General features: G+C 38.7%; 1 pseudogene; it reads left to right on the top strand.

Annotated features, from left to right (window-relative positions):
• The first annotated feature begins 733 nt into the window (after nt 1-733).
• Nucleotides 734-2,722, top strand: LOC143665542 (ADP-ribosylation factor 1 pseudogene; annotated as a pseudogene).
• Nucleotides 2,723-21,022: the final 18,300 nt, after the last annotated feature.

Below are 21,022 nucleotides of genomic sequence, written 5' to 3' on the forward strand. Positions count from 1 at the left end.
GAAAGAGAAAGTCTTGACGGCAGCATGAGAAAAGCAACCTACTAGATACAAGGGAAACCACATAAGACTGACTTCAGACTATGCAGCAGGCAAATTGGAAGCAAGAAGGCATTGGCATGATATAATCTAGATCCTGAATAGTAAAGGTTTTCAGCCAAGAATTTTTTATACAACATGCTATCCTTCAAAATTGAGGGAGAGATTGAAATCTTCAAAGACAAACAAAGATTGAGAGAACTAGTCAACAAGAGACCCACCCTACAAGAAATACTAAAAGGATTTCTATCAGCTGAAAAAAAAAAGAGGAGGATTGAAGGAGGGTACAGAATTGAAAAATACCAGTATTTTATCTCTTTTTAAAGGATAAAAAGAGAGCGAAGAAAAAGAATATATAGATCTGACAAATAAAATCCAAAGGATATGATGGTAGATTCAAGTACTGCTTTTACAGTGATTACTTTGTACAGTAATGACTACACTCACCAAGTAAAAGATACAGAATGGCAGAATGGATTAAAAAGTATAATCCATCTGTATGCTGTTTGTAACAGACACATCTTAGACTCAAGGACACCATTACATTGAAAGTGAAAGAATGGGAAAAGATCTATGAAAGCTGTAACCAAAAGAAAGCAGGAATAGTTTTTATTAATATCAGACAAAATAGACTTTAAATGTAAAGACATAAGAGACAAAGAAGGACACTACATATCAATAAAAGGGAAATGCGATCTTGTGGGAGCGAAACCAACGCCTGGCTCGGAGCAGCAGCACCAGCAACAGCAGCAGCCGCTGCGGCTGCCGAGGGGTTTCTCTGGCCAGTGTTGATTACACCAGTCTACACGCATGGGGAATATTTTTGCTAATCTCTTCAAGGGCCTTTTCGGCAAAAAAGAAATGCGCATTCTCATGGTTGGCCTGGACGCTGCAGGGAAGACTACTATTTTGTACAAATTGAAACTTGGTGAAATAGTAACTACTATTCCCACTACAGGTTTCAGTGTGGAAACTGTAGAGTACAAAAACATCAGCTTCACCGTGTGGGACGTGGGTGGCCAGGATAAGATTCGGCCTCTGCGGCGCCACTATTTCCAGAACACACAAGGTCTGATCTTTGTGGTCGACAGCAATGACCGAGAGCGTGTGACTGAGGTCCGCGAAGAGCTCATGAGGATGTTGGCGGAAGACGAGCTCAGGGATGCTGTCTTACTAGTGTTCGCTAACAAGCAGGATCTTCCCAATGCCATGAATGCTGCTGAAATCACAGATAACCTGGGATTGCGTTCTCTGCGCCACAGAAACTGGTACATTCAGGCCACCTGTGCCACCAGTGGGGATGGGCTTTACGAAGGACTGGACTGGCTGTCCAATCAGCTCCGAAACCAGAAGTGAACCGAGACCGTGTCCTCTTCCCTCTCCCTCCTCTCCCTCTTACTTCCTCCTCTTCGCCCTCCGCTTTACTCTCATGTGGCAAACTGTGCTACTCTGTGGTATTGAGTGCCAGAAGCTGTTTCCATGGGTTTTGGTCACAGTATGTATTGCACCATGCTGTAAATGTGGCAGACGCAGCCTGCAAACAGGTTTTTTATTTAATGTAAATAGTTTTTGTTTCCAATGAGGCAGTTTCTGGTACTCCTATGCAATATTACTCAGCTTTTTTTATTGTAAAAAAAAAAGGAAAATCAACTCACTGTTTAGTACTGAGAAGGGATTTCAGGCACTCTGGCACCTGGGCTTCCAGGGGTTACTGTGTTAGAAGAGCCAAGGGTGCCTCCTTTTGGCTTTAGGTCTGTGTTGAGATCTATTTTGGTGGTTTGTTTTTAACCCAAAAACTCAGTGCATTTTTTTAAATAGTTAAAAATAAAAGATAAGGAGAACACTTGAACACACAGAAGGGAGAAATATGCCTAATGTAGATTTTGCAGTAACGACCTGAATACTAGTCCATCTGATCGTCTGTATTTCCCTTTGGGAATGAGAGAAGGTGACACAAATCAAACCCACGATCAAATTTTGCATGGTCACAATAGAGATCCCTGTAATTACGCTTCGTCTTTGGATCATCCTGTATTTCATAGAGTTTGTGCTTGTACTTGTGCTCACACGGTTACCTAGGAAACAAGGTTTGAGGCTGTGGCGTGGCCCTGGCCACTATGAGACCAGCGTCCCTTCCATCGGGTCTTGGGCCCTAGACCCCCCACTGTGCCCAGACCACTGATGTTGGGCCTCTCGAGGCCCCACAGGAGGGCCTTTGCGCTGGCCTCGGGCATGGCCGCAGCCTCTGGCTCTCAGTTTAGAAGAAAGCAGGGAGCCACCAGCCTTTTATTTTGGTCAGATGTGTGGTGCTTTTGTTTGAAACCACTTGCCAGAGCAGAGAGCCTCTGTTATTCCCAGCGTTTACTCAGAGCAGATCTCGGGGCCCTACGGTCTCACCACCAGAAACGCATGCAAGTTTGGAAAGTCATTCCATTCTAGAACGCACAGCCCGTCTTGGAGCACCCCTGTCTGTATTTGTGTGAAGTAGCTTTCACTCCCTCCTCCTGCCAGAGTCAGATTTGCCGTCAGGAAAAGATGACCTCTATCCTTTTTTTCTTTTGTATTTTGATAAACACTGAAGAAGCTGGAGCTGTTAAACTTTATCTTGGGGAAAAACAACCTCAGAACTGGTTTATTTGGTGTTGTGGAACCTCTTACTGCTTTCAATACACAATTAGTAATCAACTGTTTTGTATACTTGTTTTCAGCTTTCATTTCGACAAACAAGCACTGTAATTATAGCTATTAGAATAAAATCTCAACTATTTCAAAAAAAACAAAAGGGAAATGCACCAAGAGGAAATAACAATCATAAATGTTTAGCTCCCAGTCAAGAAGCTCAAAAGCACATGAGGCAGACATTGGCAAAATTGAAGGGAGCAATTGATGTTTCAACAGTAATAGTGTGAGACTTCAATGTACCACTCTCCATGATAGATAGACTAACCAGACAGAGGATCAGCAAGGACATAGAGAACCTAAACAGTGGGGTAAATGAATTAGACCTAACGGACATATATAGGCCAATTAACTCCAAAACAGCAGGATATATGTTCTTCTCTAGCACACAAGGAACATTCACCAGGATAGATCATATGCTGGAACACAAACTGAGGTTTTATAAATTTAATAAGATTGAAATTATCCAAAGCACTTTCTCCAACCACAAGGGGATGGAAGCTTGAAATTAACAATCACCACAGAACCTGAGATTTCACAAATATATGGAGATTAAGCAACACCCTCTTGAATAATAGTGGGTCAAGGAAGAAATTGCTAGAGAAATCAGTTAATATCTGGAGACGAATGATAATGAGAATACAACACATCAAAACACATGGGATGCGGCAAGCAACAGTGGCTCAGTGGCAAGAGTTCTTGCCTGCCATGCCAGAGACCCGGGTTCGCTTCCTGGTGCCTGCCCATGTCAAAAAACAAAACATACAAACAAACAAACAAAAAGCACACATGGGATATAGCAAAGGCAGTGCTGAGAGGGAAATTTATTGCATTAAGTGCCTATATTAAAAATCAAGAAAGAACAAAACTGGAGGACTTAACTGCTCACAAGAAGAAGTTAGAGAAATAACAGCAAACTAACCCCAAAACAAATAAAAGAAGAGGAATAAAGATTAAAACATAGACAAACAAACTGGAAATAAATAGAACAATAGAAAGTCTCAGAGAAAAAAAAAGCAAATGTTCATCTATGAGAAAGTCAATAAAATTGATGGACCTTTAGCTAGAATAAAAAAGAAAAAAGTGAAGCTGCAAATAAAGAAAATCAGAAATGAGAGGGAGGTCATTACCACAGATCCTGAAGAAATTTTAAAAATCATGAGAAAAATATGTCCAACTACATGCCCACAAATTAAACAACTTAGATGAAATGGAAAAATTCCTAGAAATGCATGAAATTTCTATGCTGACTTGAGAAGAAATAGATCTCAACAAACTAATTACAAGTAAAAAGATTCAATCAGATTCCATTTTTCTTACCACTGTAAAAAGCCCAGGGCCAGATGGCTTCATAAGTGAATTTTATCAAACATTCCAAAAACAACTACCAATCCTTCTCAAACTCTTCTAAAATTTTTAGGGGAAGAAGAAAAGCTATCTAACTCATTTTATGAAGCTCTAATACCAAAACTGGGAGCTAGAAGGAAGAAAAATTACAGACCAATCTCCCTAATGAAAAAAAAAAGATGCAAAAATTCTTAACATTGAATCGAATTCAATGACACACAAAAAGAATTGTACATCATGACCAAGTGGGATTTGTACCAGGAATGAAAGGGTGGTTCAACACAAGAAAATCAATGTAATACAGTACATTAAAAAATCAAAAGGGAAAAGTTGACATGATCATGTCAATTGATGCTGGAAAAGCATTAGACAAAATCCATCATCCTTTCCTGATTAACAAAAATAGAAGGAAACCTTCTCAATATCATAAAGAGCATATGTGAAAAACCCATATCCAGCATGATGATGGGGAACAGGGTAAGACCAAGGGATTCCATGAGCATGTGCCCATTCCCACGCTTCATTTGCTGAGAAGTGGGGTCCTTGATCAGAAGCAATGCTGTGTGGAATAACATGATGATGGATAAGGCATTCTGTAAGTCCACGGATGGTAGTTTTGGCAGAAGCATTGTGTGCAGGGAAAGCAAACCCATATCCAGAGTATGTATCTATTCCGGTTAGAACAAATCACTGTCCCTTCCATGAAGGGAGTGGTCCAATGTAATCAACCTGCACCATGTAGCTGGCTGATCACCTCGGAATGGTGCCATATTGGGGACTGAGTATGGGTCTTTGTTGCTGGCAGATTGGGCACTCAGCAGTGTCTGTAGCCAGGTCAGCCTTGGTGAGTGGAAGTCCATGTTGCTGAGCCCATGCATAACCTCCATCCCTACAACCATGACCATTTTGTTCATGAGCACATTCAGCAATGACAGGAGTTGCTGGGGAAAGAGTCTGACTGGCATTTACAGAATGGGTCATCTTATCCACTTGATTATTAAAATCTTCCTTTGCTGATGAGCATTTACATGGGACATAAATATCTTCATATTTTTAGCCTGCTCAGAAAGATCTATCCACATACCTCTTCCCCAGAACTCTTTGTAACCAATTTTCCAATTATGGTCTTTCCAAGTCCCTGACCATCCAGCCAAACCATTAGCAATAGTCCAGGAATCAGTATACAAATACACCTCTGGCAAGTTCTCCTTCCAAGCAAAATGAACAACCAGGTGCACTGCTCAAAGTTCTGACCACTGGGAGGATTTCTGCTCACCACTGTCCTTCAGGGACATCCCAGAAAGGGGTTGGAGTGCTGCAGCTGTCCACTTTCAGATGGTATCTGCATAGTGTGCAGGGCCATTTGTAAACCAGGCCCAAGTTTTATCTTCCTCAGTCAATTCACTGTAAGGAACTCCCCAAGAGGCCATAGCTCTGGTCTGGGAAAGAGAAGGTAATGTGGCAGGAATGGGAATCATGGGCATTTGGGCTACTTCCTCATGTAACTTTCTTGTGCTTTCAGGACTGCTCTGGACCTATCTTGTATTTACCATTTCCATTTTATGATGGAATGCTGCTGTACATGCCCAGCTTTCTAGTTTGATGGGTCAGACAACACCCAACTCATGATAGGCAATTCAGGTCTCATGGTAACTTGGTGGCCCATGGTTAAGCATTAAGTCTCTGCTAAGGCCCAGTAGCAGGCCAAAAGCTGTTTCTCAAAAGGAGAGTAGTTATATGCAGCAGATGGTAAAACTTTGCTTCAAAATCTTAAGGGTTTGCATTGTGAATCTCCTATAGGGTCCTGCCAAATGCTCCAGAAAGCATCTCTATTTGCCACTGACACTTCCAGCACCATTGGATCTGCTGGATCATATGGTCCAAGTGGCAGAGCAGCTTGTACAGTGGCCTGAACCTGTCGCAGAGCCTCCTCTTGTTCAGGTCCCCACTCAGAGTTAGCAGCTTTTCTGCCACTCGATAAATGGGTCTGTGTAGCATGCCCAAATAAGGAATATGTTGTCACCAAAATCCAAAGAGACCAACTAGGCATTGTGCCTCTTTTTTTTTTGGTTGTGGGAGGGGCCAGATGCAGCAACTCATCCTTCACCTTAGAAAGAATATCTCAACACGCCCCATACCACTGGACACCTAGAAATTTCACTGAGGCAGAAGACTCCTGTGTTTTAGTTGGAATTATCTCCCATCTTCTGACAAGCAAATGCCTTACCAGTAAGTCTAGAGTAGTTGCTACTTCTTGCTCACAAGGTCCAATCAACATGATATCATTAATATAATGGACCAGTGTGATGTCTTGTGGGAGGGACAAATGATCAAGGTCCTTGTGGACAAGATTATAACATAGCACTGGAGGGTTGATATACCCCTGAGGTAGGACAGTGAAAGTATATTGCTGACCTTGCCAGTTGAAAGCAAACTTTCTGGTGATCCTTACTAACAGCTATTGAGAAAAAAGTGTTTGCAAAATCAATATAGCTGCATACCAGGTATGAGGAGATGTATTGATTTGCTAAGGCAATGATCACATCCAGAACAGTAGCTGCAATTGGAGTTACCTACCACCTGGTTGAGCTTATGATGATCCACTGTCATCCCCCAAGACCCATCTATTCTTCTATGTACTCCATGATCTACTAGCCAATGCCACAAGTCTCTGCGAGTTAGATTATTTTGACTCCTGCTTTGAGTCTGCTATTATGATAGCCACATCCACCTTGTCTTTGGCAATTAAGTTTGCTACACAGACCCCTGCCAACTCAGGATCTGGTCATCTCCATTGTGTTTAAGGATTCCAGCTCAGTGACAGCAGTTCCCACAGTAATACCTGACCTACAGAGCTCTTCAGGGATGATGGTGTTAATCTCACAAATTTGTTTCTTACAGTTCTGGTAAAAGGTGCATCCTCTGGACATTCCTGTGGTGTAAGAGCAGGCTTTCCATCACAAATTCACTCTAACATTCCAATCTCTCTAAGCCTCTGGATCTTCTCATCTACATTATACCAGAGCAGTTCTGGCATTTCAGCCTCAGGTAATGTCGTCCACCATTTGATCCATGTTTCAGCCAACCATCCAAACAGACTGTTAATGCTTTTTCTAACCCCTTGAGCTATAGCATTGCTTACAAAATCTCTGCTTAGTAGGTCCATATCAATAAATTCAACCTGATCCAGCTTTATATTCCTCCCACCATTATCCCACACTCTTAAAATCCATTGCCACACATATTCTCCTGATTTCTGTCTATATAAATTGGAAAACGCACACAGTTCTTTTGGAGTATAACATATCTCCTCATGGGTGATACTTCATACCTCACCTTTTGGCTCCTATTGGGACTTTTGTCTAGTTATAGTCCTAAAGAAATGAGGGTTGGTGGGGGTGGTTCATGAAAAGAATTAGAAGTAACTTCCATGCCCTTTGCTTCAGGGCATTCATTTGCAGTTTCATCTGGTGAAACATGATTAATCACTCTAGAGCTAATCCTTTCAGGTGGAGGTGGGGTGGCCAACTCTTCAGCGAAGGCTAGAGGTGGGGCGGCTATGACCTCAGGGCAAACTATTACAGGATTATCTAGAGAAGACTCAGCATGACCTAGGGTTTCAACCTCTCCACCAACATCATTATCAATCCATATGTCACCATTTTTTCAGGGTCCCTCACCTTTCCAATCAATGCCCTCACTTTAATGACAGACACCATGCAAAATTAAGATTTCAGTTTATGTTGTAAAGGTGCTACTCTAACAATAAGATTCTGAATCTGATTTTTGGAATTGCAAGTCTATGGCTATAAGAAATAAGATTTTTCCTTCAGGACACTCATAGAAACATTTATATCTGTCAGACAGCATGTAAGCTTCTCATTTGAAGACTTAAGCCCATTCCTTTCACTCATTAATGTATACAGTGTATCTAACAACAAGCAGCCAACATCTCTATGCCTCCTATTTCCACAAACTCCATAAAGGTGTCAAAAACATTATTCCCCAGAGCCTGGCTTCATACAAGTGAAGCATTAGAAGAATCGAATGGTGATATTTTGACTCTCTTTTGCCAACTCACCCCATGGATTGGCAGTATCATTCTGATTATGGGAATCAGAGTCCTTAGTGGCTTTGAGTCCAGTCAGAGTAGAAAACGATTCATAAAAAAACATTTCTAAGATCCGGTTTCTTAAGAACCACTCCTGGTACCAAGCTGTATTAGTTAGGGTTCTTCAGAGAAACAGAATCAGCAGGAAATATCCGCAGACACAAAATTTATAAAAGTGTCTCATGTAACCATGGGAATGTAGAGTCCAAAATCTGTAGGGCAGGCTGTGAAGCTGATGACTTTGATGAAGAGTCTGGATGGACTCTGCAGGAGAGGCTTGCTGGCCAAAGCAGGAAGAAAGATGGTCTCTTTTGAATCCTCCTTGAAAACCTTCCAGTGATTAGATTAAACATCACTCATTGCAAAAGACACTTCCCTTGGCTGATTACAAATGTGATCAGCTGTGGATGCAGTCAATGTGATCGTGATTTAATTCTATGAAATGACTTTATGACAACAGATGGGCCAGCATTTGCCCAACCAGACAAATGAGCACCACCACCTGGCTAAGTTAACACATGAACCTAACCATGACACATGCCATATTCATAGCAGCGTACTCACAATTGCCAAAAGATGGAAACAGTCCAAGTGCCCATCAACAGATGAGTGGATAAACAAAATGTGGTATATACATACGATGGAATTTTATGCAGCAGTAAGAAGAAATGAGGTCCTGAATCATACGACAATGTGGATGAACCTTGAAGACATAATGCAGAGTGAAACAAATCAGACACAGAAGGATAGATGCTATATGATTTCACCATTATGGCTTTGGTAAAGGTAATCTGAAAGGCTACACTGTAGAATAGAGCAGACATAGAGGTAAAGGAAAGATAGAGGAAAGGGTACTCAAATATGTTGAATCTAAATACAAGAAAACATTAAGGAATACAGATTGTGCAACAGGACTTATGATAAAAATTCAGAAATGGATAGCACCATACTACCTGATTGTAGCACGATAATGTAAGTACAGTGAATTAAGCTGAATGTTGATATAATTGAGGGAGAAGGGCTGGGACACTATGAAGCCAGAAGGAGAGAGAGAGAGGATAAAGGCTGAGATGGTATAACATAGGAATGCCTAGAGTTTTACATGAGGGAGAACAAATGAATGTCAACATTTCAAGTTTTGAAAGTGGATGATATACAGGAAAAAGCAAGCAATCTATAGTGAACAGTAACATTGCAGTATGCTTCCACTGAATGTAACAAGGGCATCATGCCAAAAGTAAATGTTAAGATTCAAGGTAGGAGTATGGATTCTTTGTAAACGCATGGGAATGGGTAGAAGTGATGGTAACTGATTAGCAGGTTTACAAGTAATGTTGACATATTGAAGGTGAATATGAGTGAAAGGGAATGTATAGTGCCGTGTGTCCCACTGATTAAATTTACAATTTAAAGTTCTCACATGACCTATTTCAATGGTTCAACAGTGGACAAAGAGTCAGTACTAGAGGGATATAGGGGAAAGTGAAAAATGCATGCTATGGTCAATAATTAACAGGAAGGCATCAACAAGACTATAGTATGACCAGGGGCAACTAATTGGGGGGATAGGGACAAGTGATAAAGGATAGTTTTAATTTGATATTTAGTGATGCTATGTTTGCAGATCTTTGTTTCTATGGAACAATGAAAATTTCCTAAAATTTAGAGTGCTGCTGATTGTTCAACCAAGTGAGGATACTGTAAGACATGGCTTATTTTGGACATTATCCATGATCCCCAATAGATAGAGGGAGCCAAAGGATATAATGATTGAGAAGAGTAATGACAAATAGTGATACATTTAATGATAGCATATGGTGTGGCTACAAAAAGGAAGGCTGCTGAGAGGCACACAATGAACTGAATAAACCTTGGGGACGATGTGCTGTGCAAAATAAGCCAGGAAAAAAATAACAAATGTGCTAAGGTCTTTCTCAGAAAATACCTGTAATAATATGGGATCCTAGACTGTAAGCCTTTATAGCAGCTAAATTTAGCCTGAAATTGTAAATGTATTTCTAGATTCTGGGACATTGAGCTATATGGTTATCAGCTGGTATTTCTCTGGAACTTTGGGTAAGTCTGTGACACCTGAGGCCCAGAAATGCAGTGTGCATCCCTGAAGGTTGGTGTAACTACTTACAATAACAGTTAAAGTAACTGAAAAAGAGATAAGATCACAATTAGAGTTAAAAATAAATTCAACCAGCTGGGACTAAGGTAAATCAGAGTACAGGGTAAAAGATGATAGTGCATGTACTCTAAACCTCTACCTACATATGAGACCAAAGGCAGAAAGGTTTGTTATGTCTAGAACCCAAATACTCTGTAACACACAATCTAAATCAACCTTTCTGAATAGCTCGTTTAAACAACCCAAACTCCTGGAATCCAGAATGGTAACAAGAGCTTGTAATTCTGTATAGCTTAATGCAATGCCTGGATAGCTCTTTAACTATAGTAGGCAGATAATTAAAAGTATTGGTAAAGTCCCTTGAAGGTCTGAAAAGGAAAAAAAAAAAAATATATATATATATATATATATATGGAGCTACTACACTCTCCCATCTGGGAAACCCTGGGTACCTCTCAACCATTGGGGACTCCCAAGAAAATAGGCCAAGCCCTGGATTTTGAGGCTTGCCCTTATCTGTAGAGAAGAAGATAAGACTACCCATATCAAGGCCTAAGAGTTGCTTCTGGGAAGCCTCTTTGTTCCTCAGATCTGGCCTCCCTCTTTCTAAGCCCAACTCTGCAAGGAAAATTGTTGCCCTCCACCCTTACATGGTATAAGTCATTCGGGGAAAAAACTTCCCTGACAACAGGGGCATGACTCCCTGTGATGAGTCTGGCTGTGGCACCATGGGATCAACAACAACCTCCAGAACAAAAGGGGAAAAGAAGTTTAGTAACATAAGGCATCAGTAGCTAACAGAGATCAAATAGAGTCAAGAGGCTACTCTGGAGGCTACTCTTATACTAGCTTCATTAGATAATTGCCACGGTTTGCTAAACCCAATCAACACCACTCCTGTTAAATGTTAAGAACACCTAGGGATCAAACTATAAATGTTTCATGCACTATTAGCCTTCCTGGAACATATAATTCCCAGAGGATTCATAGATCGGATAAATCCTGAAACTCAGAGGGATCAACCTCTCCAAGATTATCAATTTATTTTATCCTACCATACAGTCAGAATGAGCATTGCCCAAAGATTCCTATAGATTGGGAAAAGGATTAAAGGAGAAAGAGGAGGTATAACAGAGAAAATGTGATTTAACAATTGAGTATGGCTGCTGAATCACTATATTAATATTCCTTCTAGCCTCTGTGTTTGGGAGCAGCTAAAGATACCTCTCAAACTATGGTGATAATTAAAAGGATTGGTACAGTCCCTTGAAGGTCTGAAGAGGAGATATATATATATATATATATGGAGGTACTACACTCTCCCATCTGGGAAACCCTGCATAAATCAGAGATGGTGGAATGGTAGCCCACGACAAACTCTGGTATCTGTTCTGTAAAAACTTGTTGAAGTATGCTTTGAAAATTATTGCTTTTTTCTTTCTTTGCTTTGCATATATGTTATATTTTTACAATTAAAAATGTTTAAAAACCTGCATTATAGGCCAATTATAGGCAATTATATTGCCATTATTATAGGCAATAAGTGCAAAAATGAGTGAAACCTGTGTTTCACTCAGTTTCATATCCTAAGAAGTGTAGATGATTCACAGTTTTCTAACAGAAAATTTCATTAGAGCTTGCTTAGCAAACCATGACAAGAACATATAAGTGAATGAAGTACATTTCATTCTGCTTTGAAACTCAGTAATATCGGTGATTCACATCTTTCTAAGACAAAATTTGATGTAAAGATTGTTTAGAAAACCAAGATTACTGTTTGGAAGTGACTGACATTTTCCAAAACCATGCAAGAGAGATGAATCACAGCTTTCTAAGAAAATATTTTACCTGAGCAGTGTTTTCAGGACAATATAAGTGTGTAGAAGTGAGTGAAACATGCATCTCATCCATTTTTCAATTTACTAAGTGACACAGGTGACTTACGGTTGTCTAAGAGAAAGCTTCAGGTAAAAAATTTTAATAGCCATGTTAAGTGCAAAGAAATGAGTAAACGTGTTTTATCTAGTTTCCAAAATGAAGTAACATAAGGATTCATACCTTTCTGAGAAAATGTCATTTAAAGAGTGTTTAGAAAAAGACAAATACATAGAAGTGAGCAAAAGATGTGCTTAATTCATTTTCCAAAGCTAAGTGAGATAGGAGATTCTCAGCTTTCTAAAGAGAACATTTTAAAAATATTTTTATTGAGACATCTTCGCACACATACAATCCATCCATAGTATGCAATCAGCAGCTCACAATATCATCACATAGTTGTGTATTCATTACCATGATCGTTTTCAGAATATTTGCATCACTCCAGAAAAAAAAAAAAGAAAAAAGAGAAACCTCATATATGCCATATCCCACACTCCTCATTGACCACTAGTGTTTCATTTTTTACCCCTTCTTCCCCCTATTATTTATTTATTTATTATCCTTATTCTCATCTGTCCATATCCTGGATAAAAGGAGCATCAGATACAAGGTTTTCACAATCACACAGTCACATTGTAAAAGCTATACAGTTATGCAATCATCTTCAAGAATCAAGACTACTGGAATATACTTCAACAGTTTCAGGCACTTCCCTTATCCACTCCAATACAGCATAAACTAAAAAGGGATATCTATATAATGCATAAGAATAACCTCCAGGATAACCTAACAACTCTGTTTTAAATCTCTCAACCACCGAATTTTATTTTATCTCACTTCTCTCTTCCTCACTCTTAGTCAAGAAAGCTTTCACAATCCCGTGATACTTGGTCCTGGCACATCACAGAAGTCATGTCCCACATTACCAGGGAGATTTACACTGCTGGGAGTCATGTCCCATACAGGAGAGGGGACAGTGAGTTCACCTGCTGATTTGGCTTAGAGTGTGAGGCCACATCTAAACAACAAAAGAGGTTCTCTGGGGGGTGACTTTTAGGTATCATTATAAGTAGGCTTAGCTTCTCCTTTGCAGGAATAAGTTTCATAGGGGCAAAACCTAAGATTGAGGGCTCAACCTATTTCATGGCCTGATTGCATTGATTGTCCCCACTGCTTGAGAAAACATCAAGATTCCCAGATGGAGAAGTTTAATATTTCCTCCTTTCTCCCTGGTCTCCCAAGGAGACTTTGCAAATAAGTTTTTATAATCTGCCCAGATCACTCTGGGATATGTTGGGGCATCACAGTAACTTGTACAAACTAGCAAGATCTCAAGCCCTATTCAAGATTCCAGGTAATTATGGTGTCTGAATAAACTGACCATGCAAGTTAAATTAGATAATTTGCTATCTGAAATATCAATTTTGCAGCTAATAAACATCTCTCACTTTGGTCACACACAGGAGTTGAAGTTTTAAGAAGTTTTAAAATACGGACCATATCATTCTTTACCGTGTATTCTGATTTCCTTAGTCCTACCCAGATCAACTTCATTCATTCTCTAGTCAAAGTCTGATCACTTTTTCAACTTTTTAAACTGTTTCTGTATGGGGTGATGCTGACGTTCATAGTTTCAGAGCCCTAATCCCAAGTTTCAGGTGTCACATAAATACCTGAAGTTTCAGGGAATGACCAAGATATGCACAAAGAGCTTAGTATCTCAACAATTAAAAATAACAGTTATGACTGCAGAGTAGATGTGACTGCCCTAAAAGTTTGCAATCTAGGAACTTTTACAGTAGACCCCAACCTGATAATCCATGCTCTTGACTTCAATGCTTCAAGCTTGTATGCTTAGTTAGTCCATACGGGTGATGCATGACAATATTTGTCTCTTTGTTTCTGACATTTCATTCAACGTAATGTCCTCAAGGTTCATTTACCTAGTTATAAGCCTCAAAAATTAATTCCTTCTTGCAGCCTTTCAGTAGACTGTTGTATGTATAAACCACAGTTGCCACTTCCATACCCTATTGTACCCTTAGGCCACATCCATCAATTGTGAATTGCAAACATTGCTGCCATAAACCCCGTGTGCAAATGTTTGTCCATGTCCCCACTCAGTTCCTCCAAGTTTATACCTTGCAGTGCGGTTGCAGGATCATATGGCAGCCTCACCCCTAGCTTCCTGTGGAACCACCACACTGACCTTCAGAGGGATTGCACCTCTCAGTCTCCCCACTAACAGTGAATAGGTACTCTGCTTGTTGTCTAGCCGTTGTTTCTCTCTGCTAATTTTTAAAAGTTTTATTCACACATCATACAATCCAACCTAAGCAATCAACCATGCCTTCACTGCTACTATCTATATAAAGACATTTCCTTTCCCTCCAGAAAGAATCCCAGAATCCTCCCCCAAATTCCTCACTTGTCAACATTTAGTTTGCCAGGAATGCCTTTGTTACTCAGTGGAAACATATTACAATGTTACTGTTGACTATAGACCCTTGTTTTCATTGATTGTGTTTTTTCCTGTATACATCCCATTTTCAACAACTTGTAATGTGACATTCATTTGTTCTCCACCATGCAAAAACCTTCTTATATTTGTACATTTAATCACCATCATTGTCCACTTTAGGCATTCCCATTATACCATCTCAGTCTTTATCCTCTGTCTTTCCTTTTGGTGTCATACATGCCCTCAGCCCTTCTCCCTCAACCATAATCACATTCAGCTTCATTCAGTGTTTTTATATTATTGTGCTACTATCAGATAATATTGTGCTATCCACTTCTAAATTTTTGCAATCAGTCCTGTTGCACATTTTGTACTCCTTCAGCACTAAATGCCCAATCTCCATCCTCTTTCTATCTCTTAATAACCTGTGTTCTTGACTTTAACTCTCAAACTTCACTCATTAATATTAATCTATATTGGTGAGGCCATACAGAATTTATCTTTGGGTTTCTGGCTGATTTCATTCAACATAATGTCCTCAAGGCTCATCCACGTTGTTACATGGTGCATGACATCATTCTGTCTTACAGCTGCCTAATATTCCATCGTATGTATATGCCAGAGATTAAGCCATGCTTCTGTTGATGGACATTTGGGCTGTTTCCATTTCTTGGCAATCATGAATAATGCTGCTATAAACATTGGTGTGCAAATGCCCATTTGTGTCCTTAACTACATTTTCTCTGAATATATACCTAGTAATAGGATTGCTGGATCATATGGCAATTCTATATTTAGCTTCCTAAGGAACCACCAAACCACCTTCCAGAGCAGTTGCACCATTTTGCATTCCTATAAACGATGGATAAGTATGCCTCTTTCTCCCCATCCTCCAGAACTTGTCATTTTTCTGTTTTTTTATAATGGCCATTCTAGTGGGTGAGATGATATCCCGTTGTGATTTTGATGCGTTTTTCTAATAGCCAGTGAAGTTGAGCATCTTTTAATGTGCATTTTAGTCATTTGTATTTACTCTTATGAAAAGTGCCTGTTCATGTCTTCAGCCAGTTTTTAAATTGGGTTGTTTGTCTTTTTGTTGTTGAGTTGTAGAATTTCTTTATGTATTCTGGATATTAAAACTTATCTGTTATGTGGTTTCCAAATATTGTCTCCTATTGCGTAGGCTGCCTTTTTAATTTCCTGACAAATTCTTTGATACAAAAAAGTGTTTAATTTTAGGGAGATCTCATTTATCCCATTCCTCTTTTGCCTGTCTTTTCCTGTCTGCCTGTAGTGCTCCCTTTAGTATTTCTTATAGAGGCGGTCTTGTAGTCACAAACTCTATCAGGGAGTGTTTATCTGAAAATATTTTGCATTTATTTATTTATTTATTTATTTATTTATGCATGGGCAGGCACTGGGAATTGAACCTGGGTCTGTGGCATGGCAGGCGAGAATTCTGCTACCGAGCCACTGTCGCATCACTTTTGATTAGCAGTTTTCCTCTTTCCGAATCTTTAATATATCATAGCACTGCCTTCTTGCCTCCATGGTTTCTGGGGAGAAATTCACACAGTCTTACTGATCTTCCCTTGTATGTGATGGATTGCTTTTCTCCTGGTGTTTTCAAAATTCTCTGTCTTTGACATTTGATAATCTGATTAGTAAGTGTCTTAACTCCAAGACACTTGGAGTCTATTTGTATTTATTCCATTTTCAGTGCCCTGCACTTCTTGAATCTGTAATTTTATGTCTTTCATAAGCCATGGGGAATTTTCAGTGATTATTTCCTCCATGAGCCGTTCTTCTCCTTTTCCCTTTTCTTCTCCTTCTGGGACACACATAACATGTACATTTGTGTGCTTTATTTTGGAATTCAATTCCCTGAGACCCTGCTCATATTTATCCATCCTTTTCCCTATATTTTCTTTTGTGTGTTGGATTTCAGATGTCCTGTTCTCTGGTTCACTAATTGTTTCTTCTGCCTCTTCAAATCTATTCTTATAGGTCTCCATTGTGTTTTTCATATTTTCTATCATGTCTTTCATTCACTTATGTTCTGTAATTTGTTTCTTCAAACTTTTGAGTTCGTCTTTATGTTCACCCGATGTCTTCTTTATGTCCTCCCTCAATTAATTGATTTGAATTTTGATGAGATTTTGCATGTCTGTTGGAACATCCTGAATTTGTTGTTTCAATTTCTGTATCTTATTTGAAATGTTGGTTTTTCCTTTAACTGGGCCATACCTTCAATTTTCCTAATATGACTTGCTATTTTTTGCTGTTGTCTAGCATTTGATTTTGCTAGTTTACTCTAGAGGTTGTTTTCACTCTTTTACCTAGGGTTTTCTTGTTGGATGGCTTTGTCCTCTATCCTTTGGCATTGTACAGCTTATTCTAGACCTTCAGCATAGGTTCTATTTAAGTGATCAGAATTTTTCTGTCCTTGTTGTTCTGTTTCTTATCCTGCCTATATGAAGCCTTTAGGCCCCAGTCATATTTTCCCAGATCAGACACACCTACATCTCAGGAGGAGACAGTAGTTAGTATCAGGTTTCTTTGAGGGTGAGACCCAGCAAATTTTCAAACTTTCCTATGAAGGCTCTAGATTCTGTGATTTTCCCATTCTGCCCAGCATGCAGTGCTTGTCTGCCCACAGATTCCCATCAGTGTAAACTGATGTGATGCCTTCAATTTCAGCAGCCTCTCCTTGCCAGGAGCGTGGTTGAGAGGGACGCTGAGGATCCAGATGAACTTTGGTTGCTTCTGTTTTCCAGCCCCTGGGGCCTGAATTCTCTGATGGAGGGCCTCCTCTTGAGCTCAGATCTACCCTCTTTTCTTGGAATTATCTCCATCTTCCTATTTATTTTGTCTGTCAGACATGCCTTAATTCCGCCCTTGCCTGGGGCAGTGCTGGAGCCTGAGTGTGTTCACACTTATCTAATAATTGCTTAAGAAGATTAAAAAAGTTATTTTCAGAGCACAACCCCTGCTCCTGGTTTTGCTAATTAAGAGCTGGAGTTGGTACATGGCTCTATATATGTCCCTAGGCTCCATGTGCCCCCTTTTCTTAGGGTTCAGCACTTTTCCAGTATTTTGCACTGCCCATCTCAAAAACCCTCTTTTTTCTTATCTTTTGTTTCTATCAGCCCCACCCCTTCTCTGCTGGGGCAAAATCTTCTATGTCCTTCAGTGTTTACTCCAGGTTTATCTGTGCTTGGGGCCTGTTTTCAATAGTCAGAACTTGTTAATTAATTCTGCAGCTGGAGCTCGATTGAGGCAACTCCTTGATACTAGTAAAGTCTGTTTTCTTTCCCCTTGGGGAACCAGCCTGCCATGCCCATGAAGGAGGAGTGCCAGCCTCCAATGACTGAGAGACTTACATTGCTGTGTGGGATCTCAGCCATTCTACCCATTCCAGACTGGTGTACAGTGTATGTCTTTTCACCTATGTACCCCAGCAGTTGTTCCACACAGTTTCTGGCTGCTATTTACTAGCTTCTCTGGAAGACAAACTAAATTCCACAACTCATTATGCCACCCTCTTACCCTGCCTAGAGAGAACATTTTATCTTGTAGTGTTTTGTAGGCCTTGGTAAGTGCCTTGCACTTAGGTACTGAATCTAATTAACATAAAAGATTCACATTTTTCTAAGAGAATACTACATGTGAAGAATATTTTAACAAATCAAGATAATGGTATAGTTGTGAATGATATGTATGTTTTACTCAGTATGTGAAACTAAGTAACATTGTTGAATCACAAGTTTCTAAGGGAAGATTTGATCCAAGGAGTAATTTGTTGGAAAATAATATTTCAGAGTAAATAAAACCACTCTTTAGCAAGATAAAATGTCATGTAAAGAGTGTTTTCACAGGCCAAGATACAGTTCTAGAAGTGAGAAAAGCATGCACTTCACTCAATTTCTGAAACCAAGTTACATAGATGATTTGCCACTTTCTAAGAGTGTTGCATGTAAATAGTGTTTAGAATACCAATATAATTGCATAGATGTGAGTGAAATATTCCATTTACTCAATCCCCAAAATAAGTAACATATGTTATTCAGTTTTCTAAGAGAACATCTTATCTATACAATGTTTTATAAGCTGAGATAATGAATATAAGTGAGATCATCATAAATTTTCTAATTTCTGAAAGAAAGTAACATAAGTGATTCACAGTTCTCCATGACAAAGTTTTATCTAACGATTGATAATCTGAGAATATTTCACATCAAAACATGATCTCACTGACTGAATTTACAACTACAAACAACTGTTTTATTGGCCAAGATACAGAAGTGTATACAGTTTCCAAAACTAAGTAACATTAGGGAGTCACACTTTTGTAATAGAAATTTTAATGTAAAGAGTATTTAGAAAACTGAGAGCCATGCAAAAATTTGAGTAAATCACATTTCTCATATTTTATGAAACTGTTACATAGAGGATTAAAGGTTTCTAAGCAAGTTTGATCTAAACAGTGTACTGTGTAGGCCAAGATAAGTACAGAAATGAATTTCAGATTAAGGAGTATAGGTGATTATGTTTTCTAAGAGAAAGTTTCATGTAAAGAAAGTTTAGAAAACTGGGATAAGAATGTAGAAGTAAATGTGTTTCACATATTTTTCAAAATTAAGTAAGAGAACTTATTCACAGGATTTCCAAGAAAATTTTTTATCTTAGTGGTTTCAGGCCAATATCAATGCATAGAATTGAGTGAAACATGTTTCACTGATTTTCTAAAACTAAGGGACATTGGTGACCCAGTTTTCTAACAAATTTTTAATATGAAGACTGTTTAACAGCCATGATATGTACTTGGAAGTGTGTTGCAGTGGTTTGAAACTGTTATTTGTTTCCAGAAAAGGCTGTGTTCTTTTAATCCACTACTGTAGGTGATTAGGTTGTTTCAATTGAAGAGTTACACCAAGGTGGTCCTTTGTCATTTAAGATGAAATTAAGAAAAGTTCGTAGAGAAAAGCCCTGGAGAATCTATGAGAGGACCCATAGAAGCTCGCAGAGGAAGTCACTGGAACAAGACGCTATAAGAAATGAAACCCAGGAGTGAAAGAGCAGCAGATGATGGTCATATGCCATCTCATGTGACAGATGCATCCTGGAGGCCAGAAGCATGTCTTCAGAATCTGGGAATTGCCTTGTTGATACCATTAGTTGAACATTTTCATGGTATAAAAATTACAAATTGTAAGTTAATAAATCCCCATTGTAAAAGACAATTCATTTTGGTATATTGCATTCCAGCAGCTTTAGGAAGGGAACACATGTGAACATGTGCTTGGCCCAATTTACCAAAATGAAGTATAGTATGTGCATAATAGCTCTATAAGCAAAGATAAGTTAATATAATTGAGTGACATATGATTTTCACACATTTTCTGAAATGAAGTAACATAGGTGATTTACAACTTTCTAAGAGAACTTCATGTAAAGAGTGTTTAGAAAGCCAAGAGAAGTAGTGAAATGTGTTACCCTCCTTTTCCAAAGCTAAGTAACATGGGTAATCCATAGATTTCTTAGGGGATGTTTGATCTAATCAGTGTTTTTTGTTTGTTTGTTTGTTTTTTTGTTTTTGGCCAAGAGAAGTGCATAGAAGTGAGTGAAAAAAATTGCATTTCATCTAGTGTCTGAATCTAGGTATCATATGTGATTCACAGCTTTCTAAGAGAGAGGTTTTTTAAAGGAGTTTTTAGTACCTCAAGTTAATTGTATACAAGTTATTGAGTTGAGTTCTGAAACTAAATAAGATGTGATCACTGCTTTCTTGGACAAAATTTCATTTAAAAGTGTTTAGTTACTCAAGATGTGCATGAAATTTAATTAACTTATATGATTCACAGCTAAGTTCAAGATTCATTTAAACATTTTTATTGTCAAGATAAATGCATAGAACTGAGTGAGAAGTGTTTTTCTTACTTTCTGAAACTAATATATGTTTCACAGTATTCTAAGTGAAAATTTCCTTCAAACTGTGTTGTGTTAGTCAAGATAATTGTATAAGTATAAACACGCAAATACCTGAGATACTCAAATTATGTAACATAATTGAAAATTTCTAAAAACAATTTTCTTTTAATCACTTCTTACTTAGTCAAGATAAATGCATAGAAGTGAGTGAAACTGAATTTCAAAGAGTTTTTGAAACTGAACATCGTATGTGTTTCACAGTATCTAAGAGTTTCATTTGCAGTTTTTATTAAGTCACAATAAGTGACTTAGAATAATAAGTGTATAGAATTCAAGGCAATGTATACTTCGCTCAGTTTCTGAAAATAACTATGTGCTGATTTGAAAGGATGTATATCCCCTAGAAAAAGCCATGTTTTAATCTAAATCCCATTTCATAATGGTA

This window comes from Tamandua tetradactyla, chromosome 2 (genome assembly GCF_023851605.1).
Source record: "Tamandua tetradactyla isolate mTamTet1 chromosome 2, mTamTet1.pri, whole genome shotgun sequence".
Classification (NCBI taxonomy): Eukaryota; Metazoa; Chordata; class Mammalia; order Pilosa; family Myrmecophagidae; genus Tamandua; species Tamandua tetradactyla.